A 16,682-nucleotide genomic window follows, 5' to 3' on the forward strand; every position below is an offset into this window, starting at 1 on the left:
TGACCAGAAATCATTCAGATCCAAAGACTGACGTAAGGAGTGGTCTCGCAATTATACATCCCAAGCAAAACACATGTTTATCTGAAAACTAACCCCATATTGATCAATTAGTTACTGTTTCCTTGTTCCTTTGATTGAATACATACTCTTGGGGAGAAGTGAGACACCTCTTTTTCTAATTTCAGGGAATTGCACCTGTCTGCTCTCCCCCTCCCAATTAGAAATCAGATTACCTAATCTTGTATCCTGGTCTTTGTTGATTTGTTAATATCCTGTTAACTGAGGAAGAGGAAAGGAGATTTTGGGCCTTTTTCCTCTCATTTCTTGCTGTTCCCCTTCGTGGAATTGACCACCCTCTTCTCTTAACATTCTTTATCTATAATGTCCTTTGCCTCCTCCAAGGAATACTCCTTATTGGCTCCAGTCCACTCCAATTATTCCCTGTCTGTTTACCCAGTACAGGGTATTCAACTGGTTCTGGCTTAAACTAAAAAATCACTAAATGTCAGAAATAGAAGGGACTTTACAATTATCTAATTCACTCTTCCCTCCTCATTTGACAGAAAAACTGAGCTTTGTAATTTTTCACTACTACATAGTTCTTGTCTTTCAAACTAGACCATAAATTCCTCTAAGTTATAAAGTATGTTTTCTTGTTTTGCCTTCTCTGTAATGCCAAGAACAGCACTTGACAGAATAGAGACAATCCATAAAAAGGCCTGACGAATTAAAGAATGATGAATAAGAAGGGTGAGGGCTCATGGATAAGGAGTCATAACTACACCCTAGATGTACTCAAACAGAGGTGAAAGTAAAAGATACATGACCTGAAACTACACAGCTCACAGAAGCCTTTAGTTCTCCAGGAGTGTTGCATCCATGCCTCTGCCTAAGGGAAGGGCTGTACATAAACCATTCTCACCAGAATGCTAGAGAAGACCTAGGAGTCCCAATTCTTTGCACTTTCAGAGGCATCAAAAAATCTTAGGAAACACGGTGGATACGGAGAGAGTAGAAATCAGCGCAACTAGGTGGTGCAGTGCTGGCCCTGGAGTCAGAAAGACTCATCTTCCTGAATTCAAATCTGACACTTATAGTTATGTGACCCTGGGTAAGTCATTTAACCCTTTTGCCTCAGTTTCCTCATTTGTAAAATGAGCCAAAGAAGAAAATGGCAAAATACGCCAGAATCTTTGCCAAGAAAACTCCAAATGGGGTCAAAAGGAGTTGGATGACTGAAAAGAAAATGACTGAACAATAAGAAGTCAGAGGCAGGGAAGAGAATAAAAGAGAAGAAATTTAGAGGCAGCTAGGTGGTGCAGTGAATAGAGCACCAGCCTTGGAGTCAAGAGGACCTGAGTTCAAATCCAGTCTCAGACATTTGACACTAACTGTGTGACCTTGGGCAAGTCACTTAACCCCAAGTGCCTTGCCTTCCCTCCTCCAAAAAAAAAAAAGAAAAGAAAAAAGAAATTGAGTAGGAAGAAAGCAATGAAAATGGAGAAAGCTTGAAATTAAGAAAGATCTAGTCTAACAAAAGCTTGTGCAGTGAAACAAAATTGAAAGGCAGCAAGTACAGTGAATAGAGTACTGAAGTGGGAATTAGGGAGTTCTGGATTCCAATTCTTCCTTTCACGTGGATTACCTGTGTTTTTGTCATTGTTCAGTCATGTCTGATTCTTCAGGACACCATAACTTCCAGCAAGAAAATATCTTGGCCAGATTTGAACTCAGGAAGATGCATCTTCCTGACTCTAAGCCCAGAGCATCCATCGCACTATCTAGCTTCCAGGACTAGCTATGTGTCCCTTAACAAATCACTTAAGCTATAATTGTACATTGGGAAGAGACTAAATTGTGAGTCTAAGGACCTGGGTTCAAATCGTGACTCCCTACTTAATTTTGTGTGTCCTTGGGCAAGTCACCAAAATTCACTGGTTTTCTGGTTCCTCATCTGCAAAATAAGAGGATTACATACATGGGTCTCTGAGGTCCTTTCCAGACCTGAATCAATAATCCTCTGACCTCATATGTAAAATAGCCTAACACAAGAGAATGTATTTAAAGTGCTTTTTAGTCTTTTGTATAACTTTTTGTCTAACCATAGGCTATTGTTATTATTGTGTTGTGGAAAGACCACTCACTGGAATGGTAATCAGAACTGGGTCCTAGTTCTGGCAATGCCACTAATTATACAAATCATTTCATTTCTCTGGGACAGTTTCTTCATCTATTAAACAATGAAATGGGATTAGACATGGAATGGGGGATCTGCAGCCTCAAGGCCACATGTAGCCCTCTAGGTCCTCAAATGTGACCTTTTGAATCTAAACTTCAAAGAACATGATAATTTAATAAAAAGGAAAGTTTGGATTCAATCAAAGGGCTGCACTTGAGGACCTAGAGGGCCACATGTGGCTTCAAGGCTGCAGGTTCCCCACCCCTGGAAGATCTCTGTATTTCTTTTCAGCTTGTATAGCTGTGATTCTTGGACAGTATAGGGTTCCCAGGCCTTCAACAGCTATCCTCTCCCCAACCTCCTTTGTCCATGACACACACTGAAGTTGAGGTGAGATCAGTGACTCTACCCTTTAGACCAAATCAGCCAGTTCTTGCCCCTTTTCTCATGATTTTCTGACTACTCTGCCCTATCCTTTTCTTAACTCTAGCTCAGAGCTTCTGTCTCTAGCTAGAACCTTCCCTACATTTTCTGCATAATCTAGAAGCCATGTCTTCTCTGCTTCCCTCTTCTCCCCTCCCCACTATTCAGTGCTTACTCTAGGAATAATAATAACAGCTGACATGTGTATACTGTTCTAAGGTTTGTAACACTATATATGTATATACACATATATACATACATACACACACATATATACATATATAATCAGCTCATTTGACTTTTACAACCATCCAATAAGATGATTGCTATTATTGTCCCAATGTTACAGATAAATTAAATGAGACTCAGAGGTCACGAGGTAAATGTTTTAGGCAGGTTTCAAACCCAAGTCTCCCTGACTCCAAGTCCAGCCCTCTATCCACTACCTCAAAAGAACTAGGAGACCCAAGTTCCCACCACCAACAACCAAAATTCGAATCTAGATTCATATTTTCCAGAGGCTTCCTAGTTTTGCTAGAGCCTTCAGGGATCAGGAACAGTATTTCTTCCCAGGCACAGAATGATCTTTTACAAAAGCCTTGGATTCCAGATAAAAGACAGTGGAGAAGAGCTTTAGATCAATAATGAGGTAAAGATATTATTTCAAATATAAAGGCCCCCAAATTTTAAACTCATTTATGGAAAACCCCCTTCTCCTAATAATAATTTTTCCTAAAAGGGAAGGCTGAGTGAGATGAAATGTGAAGACGAATCAAAAGAGTTGGGCTCCAAACATAAAAAATGGGGGAGGGGAAGAAGAGAAGGAGAAGGAAGAGAGAGACAGAGATAGGATAGAAATACAGAAAGAGAAATTAAGAGGAATGAAGGGATGAATAAAAGAAGGGTGAAGGACAGGAGGGAGAAAAAGAAAGAGAGGAAAAGAAAGAAGGGAAGGAGGAATAGAAGAAGGAAGGGAGAAAGAGAGAAAGAAAAATAAAGAGGGAAAAAGAAAGAAAGTGAGGAAGAAGCAAGGGAGGGAGGGAGAAAAAGAGAAATGACTAAAAAGAAAGGAAGGAAAAAGGAAGGGAGGGAGGAAATGATGGAGGAAAGAAGAAAAAGAAAGAAAAAGGAAGAAAGGAAGGAAAGAAGGAAGGAAGATAGAGAAAAAGAAATAAAGGAAGGAAGGGAGGGAGGAAGGAATAGAGGGAAGGAGGAAGCAAGGGAGAAAAGGAGGAAAAGAGAAAAAGAAAAAATTTAGAGAGGAAGAAAAAGAAAGAAAAAAGAAGGAAGAGAAACAGAGAGAGAGAGGGAGAGAGAGAGAGAGAACAATAGAATTTTAGAACTTGAAGCAACTTGAGAGACTATCTAATCCAACTGCTTCGAAGGTACCAAAAGTTGTAGTGACTCACCCAGGGTCACACAACAATTTGGTGGCTGAACTGAGACTAGAACAAAGTTCTCCTGACTCCAAGTGCAATATACTTTTACCACCCACCCCAAACCCCAGAGGCAGCAGAGAGGTATGATGCGATGTAGAAGACTGGAGAATTCTGCCAAGAGATGGTGAGATAGAAGGGGCCTGGGTAAGAAAAGGAATTATGTGATTTAGGAGACAGAAAAGATACATAGTAAAGGCAGGGGATTGTTGGTAAATGTTTAACAACTGACTCTCCAAGAAAAAGTACACACAATACACTTTCAAGTTCAATTAGTTACTAACATTTTCTCCTTCACTGTGTTAAGTCTAGACAATCAACAAAACAATCAATCAAGCCCTAATTTATGACACTTATGATCTCCTAGGTATAAAAGTTCACAATGAAACGTGTCACAGTTGTCTTTCCCACAAGCCAATAGGAGCTGATTTCAGCATACTCCAGATTAAAGGCCAAAGAATGACGTGTGTATGGAGAAATGTATGCTTATGGCTCCCTGTAGGTGCCATGTTTCATTATACCCTGGACACTTTCTTTCTACTTCTATTGTATTGGAATGTAGCACAGTTAAACTCAAAGAGCACTGAATGTGGAGTCCTAAGAATCAGCTTGAAGTCTCAGCTCTGCCATACACTGTCTATGACCTTGAATATGTCACTTAAACTCTTAGTAGCCCCTGGCAAGTGTCTAAGACTAAGTTGACAAGTAAGTTGCCAGTGTCCATTGGAGAAGGATTGTCTCCACTGGGATAATTATCTACGCTGATGAAAATAAGAGGACCAAACCAAAATAAATAAATAAATTCAGATGCCTGCCCCACCCTAAATTGTCAGCATTTACTTCTTAGAATCCATTGTTTCTGACACTAAAACTCATTTACAGGGAAGGAATCTTGGGTCATCTTGCCTACCTTTAGTCCAGGACAGAAAGAATCTAGGGCTTCACATCTTCAAGGGTGACCACTTCCTTGCTAATTGCCTCAGACTCAACCTGGGCCTCACACACATAGGCAGGACCCCAAGAGGAAACATTTAGAAAGAATAAGTAATGGCTAAAGTTGGAAATCAGACTCATAAGGAGTGTGAGAGAGGATCCCTGCAAGGAGAATTACTTAAAAGTTACTGACTGGTTGCATAAGACTCCAACACGAACAAATATGCCCACAAATGCACAGGGAGAGGGAGAAGAAGCCTTGTTTTAACATTCAAAGCCCCAGGGGAGGTCCATCCCCTTACAAAGGGAAATGGACCAAGAAGAGAAGATGGTAGGGCTTGGCTACAAGCCTTGAGTATCAGGGCACATGGCCAAGAATGCTGCATGTAATTAAGGATGAGTTATGGTCTGTTGGGAGTGATGACAACTATTATATTCAGTGCTTAAGTTCTAGTGGGAAAGAATGTTCCCCATTCCATACTCCTTTATGCAAGGTGAAATGGTCAAATATTATAAGACTGACTATTGATCTATTAGGGCATCTAGGTTGTGCAGTGGATAGAGCTACAGGCCTACAGTCAGGAAGACCTAAGTTCAAATCAAACCTCACATACTTAGTACCTGTGTGACCCTGGGCAAGTCACTTAGCCTCTGTTTGCCTCGGTTTCCTCATTTGTAAAGTGAGCTAGAAAAGAAAATGGCAAACCACTCAAGTATCTTTGCCAAGAAAGCTCCAAATGGGGTCATGAAGAGTCAGACACAATGACTGAATAACAACAGCAAGCTGAAGTCTCAGTTGTGAAACTGAATTTGTGTCACTAGGTATGTATGTATAGTTTCAGGAAAAAGAAATGCCCTGACTCTCTAGACCTAAGACCAGAAAAGCCAAGGAAACTGAAAAGGGTGGGAAGAGAGAAAGTTAGAGACTGGCAATGATGGAGAAGTCCAGAGGAGTACAGCCTGATGGGAAATGAAGACCCCCAGATCTTACTCGTTTTCCTCATTTATAAAATGAGGCTGGACCAGATGATCTGAAAGGCCCTTTCAACTCAAAAATTCTAAAACATTGAGCATAATAAAGTTTCCCAAGGAGGAGAACTGAATGAGGCAAATAAGGTTCATTTGCTTTGTTGATGGTGGTGTTTTTAAGCAAGGGCAGCATGGCTTAGTAAAAAGAGCTTTAGATTTCCGATCCAAAGACCTAGGTTCCAATCCCAGCTCTTTTACTTGTGACCTGTGTGACCTTGAACAAGTCACTTGATTTCACTGGGTCTCAGTTTCTTCAACTAGAAAATGAGAAGGTTAGACAAGATGACCTCTAAAATACCTTACAGTTTTGATATCGTGGAGCAAAACTGTGTGGACTACAACAGAAGTTTCTGACATCCTTTTTTGCTATCAGACCCTACCTTAGTGTTGCTCTGGCTATCACTAATGGTACAATAACAAATTCACACAGTAAAAAGGGAGAAAATGTGTTCATGCCTATACCCTAAAGAGATGAGAGAAAGAGGGAAAAGATCCATATGCACAGAAATACTTATAACAGCTTTTCTTATAGTGGCAAAGAATTGGAAACTGAGGAAATGCCCATCACTTTGGGAGTGGCTAAGTTATGGTATATGAATGTGATGGAATACTATTGTACTATAAGAAATTATGAAAGTTTCTGAAAAATCTAGAAAGTCTCATATGAACTGATGCAAAGTGAGCAGAACCAGGACAACAAGTCATAAAATAGCAGCAATTTTGTTAAGATAATCTACTTTGAAAGGTTCAGTAACTTTAATCAACATAATGACAAACTGCAGTTCCAAAGGACTCATGACGAGAACAGCTGTCCACCTCCTGATAGAAAGCAGATGGACTCAGGTGGCAGACTGACGTATATATTCTTTTCTTTTTTAAAAAATATTTTGGACATGGCTAATGCATAATTTATTTTGCATGACAATACATATTTGTAATGGATCTTGTTTTTCTTTCCTTCTCAATGAGTAGAAAAGGGAGAGGGGCAGAGAGACGATTCAAAATGGAAAATAAAATTTATATTAAAAAAAGAAATACAAAGGACATAAAAAGAAAGAAAATGTATCAGAAGAATTCATCAGAAGAACCAGACGTTTTCAGTTTAGAAAAGAGGAATAGTATTGTCAAACTTGACTGTAGTATATTACTACATTATAAATCCTTTTCAATGTTATCTTTATGGATACAATACAAATTTGTAGTTCAATTATCATATTTATAAGCACTTGAGAAATAGATGCTCTAATACTTTGACCTAAAGATCCCACTGCTGTGCATATGACCTCAAGGACGTCAAAAACAGAAAAAGAGGTTATGTATATACCAAAATATTCACAACAATCTTTTTGGGTTAAAAGAAATAAACAAATTAGACACTTCCTAATTGGGGAATGGCTAAAAAAAAGTTGTGATATGTGAGTATAATGTACTATAAGAAGTGATGAATTTGAAGAATTCAGGGAAGCATGAAAAGACTGTATGATCTGATGCAGAATAAAGTAAACCAAACCAAGAAAATATTATGCACAATGACTGCAAAAATGAAAACAGAAAAAGAAACTAAACACTATGTGATTCTTTTGACCAAACTTGGCCCCATTGAAAAATTGGCAAAAAGCTCACCCCCCCCCTTTCATTGCAAAGGTAGGAGACTATGGGTTTGAAATATTGTATATGCTGTGAGACATAGTTGATGTGTTGGTTGGTTTTGTTGAATAGGCTTTTTTCTCTTTTTTAAAATTCTCTTACAAGGAATTGAAAAGAATGAGGAATGTAATCAGAAATGGAGATATAAAAACAAAAGATATGAAATTTTTAAGTGACTCACCACTGGCTTGCCCGCTTGAGTTCTGCTATAGTGTTCTCTCTACTGTTGTATGTTGAGTGTGTCTTTTTCTTAATATATGATTTTTTTAAAGAACTAGATAATACATTTAGACCTCTAGTCCTAGAATTCATTATGTCATAAAAATGAACTTGTATTCTTGAAGATTATGTCAGCAGAGCATAAATTCTGACAGTTCCTACCAAGCTAGAAAGACTTTGGGTATGGATCCAGAAAAAGATTATTAGTCTGTTGTCTGAGGAGCAGCTTAGCTAAGTTCAGAGAGACATATCACCAGAAAATTGGCCACCAAGTGATCTACTACTTTTGCCACAGCGATTCATATCAACTACTAAGTCTCAAAGGGATTGAGATCTGCCTTAGTGGAAGGAAAGCCCACAAATGATCTTTTGTGGTAGTAATGAAATAAAATACTATTTTTTTAAACCACAGCAAGCCCTAGGTATGTCCTCCCAAATACTCTTTATTTTCCTAATAATTATTCCTTATGTAGTGCAGGCAGCTAAGTGGTGCAGTGGACAGAGTGCCCAGCCCAGAGTTTGAACTCAAGTTCAAATCTGACCTCAGAAACTTACTAGCTGTATGACCCTGTGCTAGTCACTTAACCATATTTGCCTCAGTTTTCTCATCTGAAAATGATCTGGAGAAGAAAATAGCAAACGACTACAGTATCTTTACCAAGAAAGCCCCAAATGGGGTCACAAAGAGTTGGACATGACTGAACAACAACAAAATTAATATAGTGCTTTACACTTACAAAGCACTTTCACATATATTATCTCATTTGATACTTACAACAATTCATTGGAGAAAGGTGCTGTGAGTATTATTATCCCCATTTTATATGTGATGAAATTGAGTCTCAGAGGGATCAAGCAGTTTAGCGACAACAGTACAGTTAGAAAGTGATAGGTCTTCTGACTCTAATCCAGTGCTTTTACCATGCTACCTCCCAGTGCAATAAATCATTATTGCCCTTTCAAAGGATGCATCGCAGTGTTATCTATGAATGCGTTTGCAGACAAGACAAATTGCTCAGGAAAGAGAATAATGACTCTACTTTTCTGTTACTGGGTTGCCTTGAGCTAATTGCAACACCGAGCAGACCGCAAGTCTCTGGGTTTTTAAAGCTCTTTTGATAAATACGTAAGATCCCTCTTCTGGGTTCACTTCCTCTTCTGAAGCTAAGACTCAGTAGACACAGAAGGATTCAAATTATAGAACATCAAACTAGAAAGGACTTTATGGATTATCTCACCCAACCTTCCCATTTTGTAGAAGAGGAAACTGAGACCCAGAAAGAGAAAATTACTTGTCTGATAAAATTCACACAACGCATTAGTGGAAGAACCAAGACTAGAAGCCATAATGGTCTCCAGACTCCTTAATTCTCCTTATTCTGATGTAGGAGAGGTCAAATTGACCTTTTCATGATTTTTTCCCTTGATTTTAGATGAATTTTGGTCCCAGGTTCTTTTGATAGGAGTTATTGCACCCAGTGCAATAAATTACACATGTTTTTCATTAAATCTATTACACATGATCTTGTCATTTGTTCCCTAGGTACTTGAATATCTTTACATAATTTACCACTTATATCAATCTAATATTTAGAACCACTGCCAATCCTAAGAGCCTGGGGCACTCTGGTCTATTTCTCTCACCAATGGACCCATCTGCTCTAGATTCAAGGTCATAGTTTAAACCAAGTTCAGTCTTAGGATAGCCTGGATTCTAAAGAGAGGAGGGTTTTCCTCCTTTTATCACACTTTTCACTTTGTTAAACCCCATACCAACATTCTGTGGATAAAAAATTTAAAGTTTAAGTTTTGGCTCAAGTCTGTTACCTACCCAGAGAAGAGAGTAGAAAGACACTCAATATATAATATGAATCCGATATGGGACAGATATTTATTTCCTCCACAGAAAAAGGAATACTATACTGAACATTTGCAAAAATAAAATTAAAACAAGACTCAGTAACCTCAGTTATAATCTGTTGGGACTTAAAACTCATGAAAACACAATGTAGTTTGCAGGACAACTAACTAGGCATTTTACATTTCACTTCAGCTTTAGGCATCCAAACCAAAAAAAAATGGGGCAGGCTCGGACCAGTTCTCTTGCTGGTTGTCATATTCCAAAAGAAGTGGAATACTTGTTACCATTTAACTCTTACCAGAAGAACCTGGCATCAAAATTCACAAGCTCACCTTCAAGTCTAGACTCATAGATTCATAGGTCTTGGAGAAAGACACTTATTAATCATTATTCAATCAGTGGGAGAGGCAATCATGAAAAGGTCAGTTCGACCTCTCACATCAAAATAAGTAGAATTAAGGAGTCTGGAGATCTGGCTTCTACTCTTGGCTCTTCCACCAATGAGTTATGTGAATCTTGTCAGGCAAGTCATTTCTCTTTCTGAGCCTCAGTTTCCTCCTCTCTAAAATGGGAAAGTTGGATGAGATGATCCATAAGGTGCCTTCTAGCTTGATGTTCTGTGATGATCCTTCTATGTCAACTGAGTCTTTGCTTCAGATGAGGAATAGAAAATGCATACTCTAAGCCCTAGGAAAGGAATCTTACATATATATCAAAAGAACTAAAAAAAGACAGAGATTTGGGGTCTGCTTGGTGTTGCAATTAGCTCAAGGTGCAAACCAGTAACAGAAAAGTGGAGTCACTGTCCTCTTTCCTGAGCAATTTGTCTTGTCTGCAAGCACATTTACAGATAACACTGTGATGCATCCTTTGAAAGGGCAAACACCAATAGAGATTGCTACAGCCTGAAAAAATTGGTGCTATTTCTATATCATAAAAAAGCACTTACTAAGCATCTAGAGAAATCTGAGGGCCAAACGGAAGAACAACAAAAAGTGAAAATTAGGCCAGATGGTTACAGATGAGTAGGAAGAAATAGCATGATTACATTGGGACAATATTAGAAAAGTCAGTCCAGGAAGGAGATGCAGCCAGCTCAGGAGACAAGAAAAGTAACCATTTTTCCTTCAATCATACAGGGTGTCCCCAAAAGTTCTGCTGCAGTTTTAAATTATAATAGTTTAAACTGCACTAGGACTTTTGGGACAACCTGATTAGGCTCAACAGCAGAGGCAGAGGAAAATTTGACTGCCACATAGATAGGATAAGAAAGCCAATAAGAAGAGGGGCTTAAAAAAAAGGAAGAGGATTTGTGAAAAGGTTTTGTAAATGTCTTTTTTTCTATCCAATAGTAAAATGGACCAACATGTCAACCAGTGACTGAAATCTAGTTAAAATGGAAATTTGGAAAATCAAAGCAAACAGAAGAAATAAGTAAGTAGCATCTGAAACAAGTATGATATACTCAAGTAAGTAGCACCTGATTGATGGCTTGTACCTAGGACACAAGGAAGTGATAGGCATGGCGGCTAGATGGCACAGTGAATAGAGCACTAACCCTGAACTCAGGAGGACCTCAATTCAAATCCGACCTCAGACACTTAACACAAAACTAGCCATGTGACCTTGGGCAAGTCACTTAACCCCAATTGCCCTGCCCTTCCCCCTCCAAAAGGAAAAAAAAAAAGAAGTGATTGGCTTTGTTTTGTACTGTGATTACATACTTGTGGAGAATAAGGACTTATGGTGTGGAAACTCCATTCACCACTGCAGACCAATGATTCATTTGTTGCTTAGCATTTTAGACAGCAGTCTGAGGCATTGAGAAAATAAGTGGCTTGTCCATGATCACATCCGAAATGTCAGAATAAGGCCTCAAAACCAAGTCTTTCTGATTCAGTAGTCAGACCCCTGTCTATCACACAATTCTAAGTCTCTAAGGAACTGGTAGAAGTCTATAATTCATAAAGTCCCAGAATATTAGAGCTAATGAGGTCATAGAAACCAATACCATCCTTTTAAGGAGAAGAAAGCCTAGCCCCCTAAAGGTCAAATGACTTGTCCAAGGTCATACAATGATTCTATAGCAGAGATGGGAACAGATCTCCTGGTTGGAGCCTATCTTTTTTAAAAAAAAATGCTCATAATTATAGATAAATGAGCACAACATCAACCTCCAGGAAGGTCCTCAAACAAGCCATTCATCAAGTAATTTGCAATCCCCCTTAAAGGAACTGAGTGAATGAATGAAATGAATGAAAAAACATTTATTAAACATTTACTATGCAATAAACTGGTATAAAGTAATTTATGGCAGAGCTATTTCATTTTCTCCATAATAAATGATAAGCCATGTTTCTTGGTGCAGTAAGGATTTTTATCCTATCCCTTACAATCTTCTCATTAACCAGCTGAGAAACATGTTTTTCACCAAACTAATGCTAGGCAAATGAATTTCTGGTTCAAGGCTAAATTCAACTTTCTTTTTAAAAAAAAGTATGACCAAAAAAATTTGATTAGTAAATTACCACAGTTGATATGGTTATAAGACAGAAGATTGACATAAGCAAAGCAGGAATATTGAAAACAAAGTTTGTGACATATCAATATACATGTTTATGTATACATGTATTTAGATATACATATATACATATCTTTGTGTCGCCTAGCACATAGGAATCTAATAAATAAAATTTAATTTTATTTCTCCTGACCCAAAAAGAATTGCCAACAAGGGTTGGAAATTGCATATTGAAAATTGTAATTAAATTGAAATTTTAAAAGCAGAAAATACTAAACTCCTATGACTGCTCAGTCTTTGGGAGGTCTCAAAGTGGGACAGAGGGTAAGGTTCACACTTCAGTTATTGGCAACAGCATCTGTCTTTCTGTTATCCATGGTTCAACTACCTTGCCCCTCTGATGTTGATAAGATGAAATGATGGTTTTATTGTCTTCAAGTCAGTGGAAGATTTTTTTTCAAAAATGCTATGGCTTTTCTGTTTTTCACATCTATGGAAGATCTTGCATATGTACTCAATTGTACTCAACAAATAGTGCTTAATTAACTAAAGCAGCAAGTATATTGTTGGACTTTAAGAACATATTGTGTCTTAGAGAAATAAACACTGGCAGGGTTAACCAAGGAAAATTCTGTCTTTAAATACCTTCAAGAAGAGAACAACCCGGGGCAGCCAGGTGGCACAGTGAGTAAGAGCTCTGGCCCCAGTGTCGGGAGACCCAGGATCGGTTCTGGCCTCAGATACTTGGCACCTACATAAAATAACTGGCCGTGTAACCTTGAGCAAGTTACTTAACCCCAATTGCTTTAAAAAAAAGAAGAAGAAGAAGAGAACAACTTTCTGTTCTGTGAGGTTTAGACATTTATTTGCTTAAGGGTTGGATCAGATGAAATTCTGAGGTCTTGGCCAACTAAGCCATATTATTAAATAGATGCCTTGTGAATGTTTATAAAAGAAAGTGATAAAAGATAAACTTTCTTATAAAAAGAAAGTTTACTGGGAGCCAGAATAGATTCATAAAGACAGAGTAATTCCAACCTAAGAACATTTCCCTTGTTATGAGATTACTACTATGACACTGCTAACAAGAAAGAATGCCAGAAAAATATAATAGAGAACCTCAAATTCAGAAAGACCTTCAATGGTTATCTTATCTAATCCATACCTGGGAAGGAGGCATTCTCTAAAACATCTCTGACAAGTGGGAGAGCATGATTTGATGAAATCAGGATACTATGGAACTTCAGATTGCATATTGAAAATTGTAATTAAATTGAAATTTAAAAAGCAGAAAATACTAAACTCCTGTGATTTAAGTCTTTGGGCAGTCTCAAAGTGGGACAGAAACACTTCAGTTATTGGCAACAGCACCTGTCTTTCTGTTCCTATGGCTTCAAATCCTGGCTGACACCTGCTAACTTTATGACCACAGGCCATATTTTAATTCTCTGGTTTTTTGTTTCTTCAGCTGTAAAATGGGAGGAATAATCTCTGCACTACTTATTTCACAGGTTTGTTGTGAGGAAAATGCCTTGTAAACCTCAATGTGCTATATAGACATGGGGTTATTATCATTATTGTTATTAACAGCCATTCAAACATCTTCAATAATGGGGAAGTCAAGGAAGTTAGGTGGTGCCATGGATAGAGCATTGGGTCTGGAGTCAGAAAGACCTGAGTTCAAATCCAGCCTGAAGCACTTACTATCTGTATGCTCCTGTGCAAGTCACTTAACCCTCTTTGCTACAGTTTCCTCAACTGTAAAATGAGCTGGAGAAGGAAATGGGAAACCACTCCATTATCTTTGCCAAGAAGACCCCAAATGGGGTCATGAAGAGTTGGACATGAGTGAAATGTCTAACACCGACAACAGTGGGGAACTTGTTATCTCCCAAGGACTACCATCACTCTTCTTAATGTAGGGTAAATTTTCCCTTATGTTAAGCTTAAATCTGCCTTGGCAATTTCCAATCCTTGTTGGCAATTCTTCTTTTCAGGTCAAGAGAAATTAATCTAATCCTTTCTAGTCTTCATAAATTTTACTTTCCCTCCATGAACTCCATGATCTAGAAACACTAATCTTCTTGGTATTACTTAAACACTTCTCAAAATCTGTGTCTATAGGGGTATCTAGGTGGTTCAGTGAATAGAGCACCTGCCCTGGAGTCAGGAGAACCTGGGTTCAAATCTTACCTCAGACATTTGACATACTTACTAGTTGTGTGACCTTGGGCAAGTCACTTAACCCCAATTGCCTTGCCTTCCCCCCTCAAAAAAAAGATTTAAAAAAATCTGTACCCATGGCACTGGCTGACCCCATTCCTGGAATGCTCTCCCTCCTTGTCTCCAACTCCAGGCTTTCCTGGTCTCCTTCAAGATTCAACTCAAATCCCAACTTCTGCAAGAGAACTTTCTCAATCTCTCTGCTCCCTCACTCCTGTCCCATTCCTTGCCCTTATTCTTGGAAGAATGTTTCCTATTTATACTGCTTATATCTTGTATATATAGTTGTTTGCATGCTGTCTCCACCATTAAACTGTGAGCTTCTTCAGGACAAGGACTGTGTTTTTACCTCTCTTTATATCCCTAGAACTTAGCACGATGCCTGGGACATTTTAAGCATTTAGTAAATGCTTATTGATTGGATGACTAGTCTCTCTTTCACAATGACATGCCTTGAGATCCTTGGAGACAGTTATCTTTTATGCCCTAAGTCTCTCTTTTCTAAGATAAACATTCCCAGTTCCTTCAACGGATCCTTCGATTGTGAGGAAACCTCACAATCTTTATTGTTCTCCTATATGTATACTTTAGCTTGTTAATGGATTTCCTAAAATATTCTTTTTTTTTCCTTTTATTTAATAGTATTTTATTTTTTTCCAATTACATGCAAAGATAATATTCAACATCCATTTTTTGAAATATTTTGAGTTCCAAATTTTTCTGCCTCCCTCCTTCCCTACCTTCTTCCTTTCCCCCTCCCCAGGACAGCAAACAATTTGATATAGGTTAGACATGTGCAATCATGTAAACATATTTCCACATTAGTCATGCTGTGAAAGAAGAAACAGAACAAAAAAGAAAAAAAAAATGAAAATAGGATGCCTCAATCTGCATTCAAACTCCATCAGTTCTTTCTCTGGACCACCATGAGTCTTTTGGAATTGTCTTGGATCATTGTATTGCTGAGAAAGAGTTGTCAATCATAGTAGATCATTGCACAATGATACCGTTACTGTGTAAAATGTTTTCCTAGTTCTGCTAACTTCACTTGGCATCGGTTCATATAAGTCTTTTCAGATTTTAAAATATTATAAAATAACTAAATACAATTCTCTAAATATAATATAACCAATAAACAAACAAATAAATATGCTATAACCAAGGGTTAGGGTTAGAATTGGGACCATAGCTAGTAGGACCGTAACCATTCTCCTTGATTTTCTGACTCAGTGAATGCCATATAAGATTTTATTAGCCTTTTTTGGCATGCAACTTCTTGCTCTTGGCTTATATTAAGCAATCAGTCCACTAGGGGAGAAAACCAGGTTCTTTTCACAAGAATTATTGACTATGTCTTCCTCTTCCTGTTCATGGGAATGGATTTTTTTTCAACTCAAGGGTAGGATTTTACATCTTTTTTACCCATATTCTGTCTATTGATGTATAGATATCAAATAGTATTCTGAAAATACTGTTCTCCATATATTTTCTACTTTCATGTGAGAATTTCTGCTGCTTCTTTCTATGTTTCTCATGCTGTTCATTAGCAATTGACAATTTTATATAAGTCTTTTTAGTCTTGACCTTGTCAAATTTCAGTTTTAAGACTCTCTTGATCAGGTTGGAGGTTTTCCAATCAACAACTTCCTGATACACATTCCATTTCATATGAAAAACTCTTTGTTGTAATAACCTAAGCTATGGACCAGGAAATGAAATACATGACCTATTCTAGTCACTTCTTATTTTTCTTTCTTTTCAGGCAACATGACCTACAGTTGGAAGAAGAGATGTAAATACCCTTTGTGCCCTCCAGATACCTTCATTATCCTATCCAGAATGTCAGTCTGTAGAGATGCAACCAGATTTGTTCTGGCTGCATTATTTGTTTCCATATGAATCATTAGAAATGGGTAGTGATAGGGGCGGCTAGGTGGCGCAGTGAGTAAAGCACCGGCCCTAGAGTCAGGAGGACCCAAGTTTGGTTCCGGCCTCAGACACTTAACACACACACACACACACACACACACACAAAAACTAGCCGTGTAACCTTGGGCAAGTTACTTAACTCAAATTGCCCTCCAAAAAGGGAAAAGAGGGAAGGAAGGAAGGAAGGAAGGAAGGAAGGAAGGAAGGAAGGAAGGAAGGAAGGAAGGAAGGAAGGAAGAAAGAAAGAAAGAAAGAAAGAAAGAAAGAAAGAAAGAAAGAAAG

This window comes from Petaurus breviceps, unplaced genomic scaffold (genome assembly GCF_028583685.1).
Source record: "Petaurus breviceps papuanus isolate PSGF00001 unplaced genomic scaffold, PetGlider_PUasm1.0 90750, whole genome shotgun sequence".
In the NCBI taxonomy this organism is placed as follows: domain Eukaryota; kingdom Metazoa; phylum Chordata; class Mammalia; order Diprotodontia; family Petauridae; genus Petaurus; species Petaurus breviceps.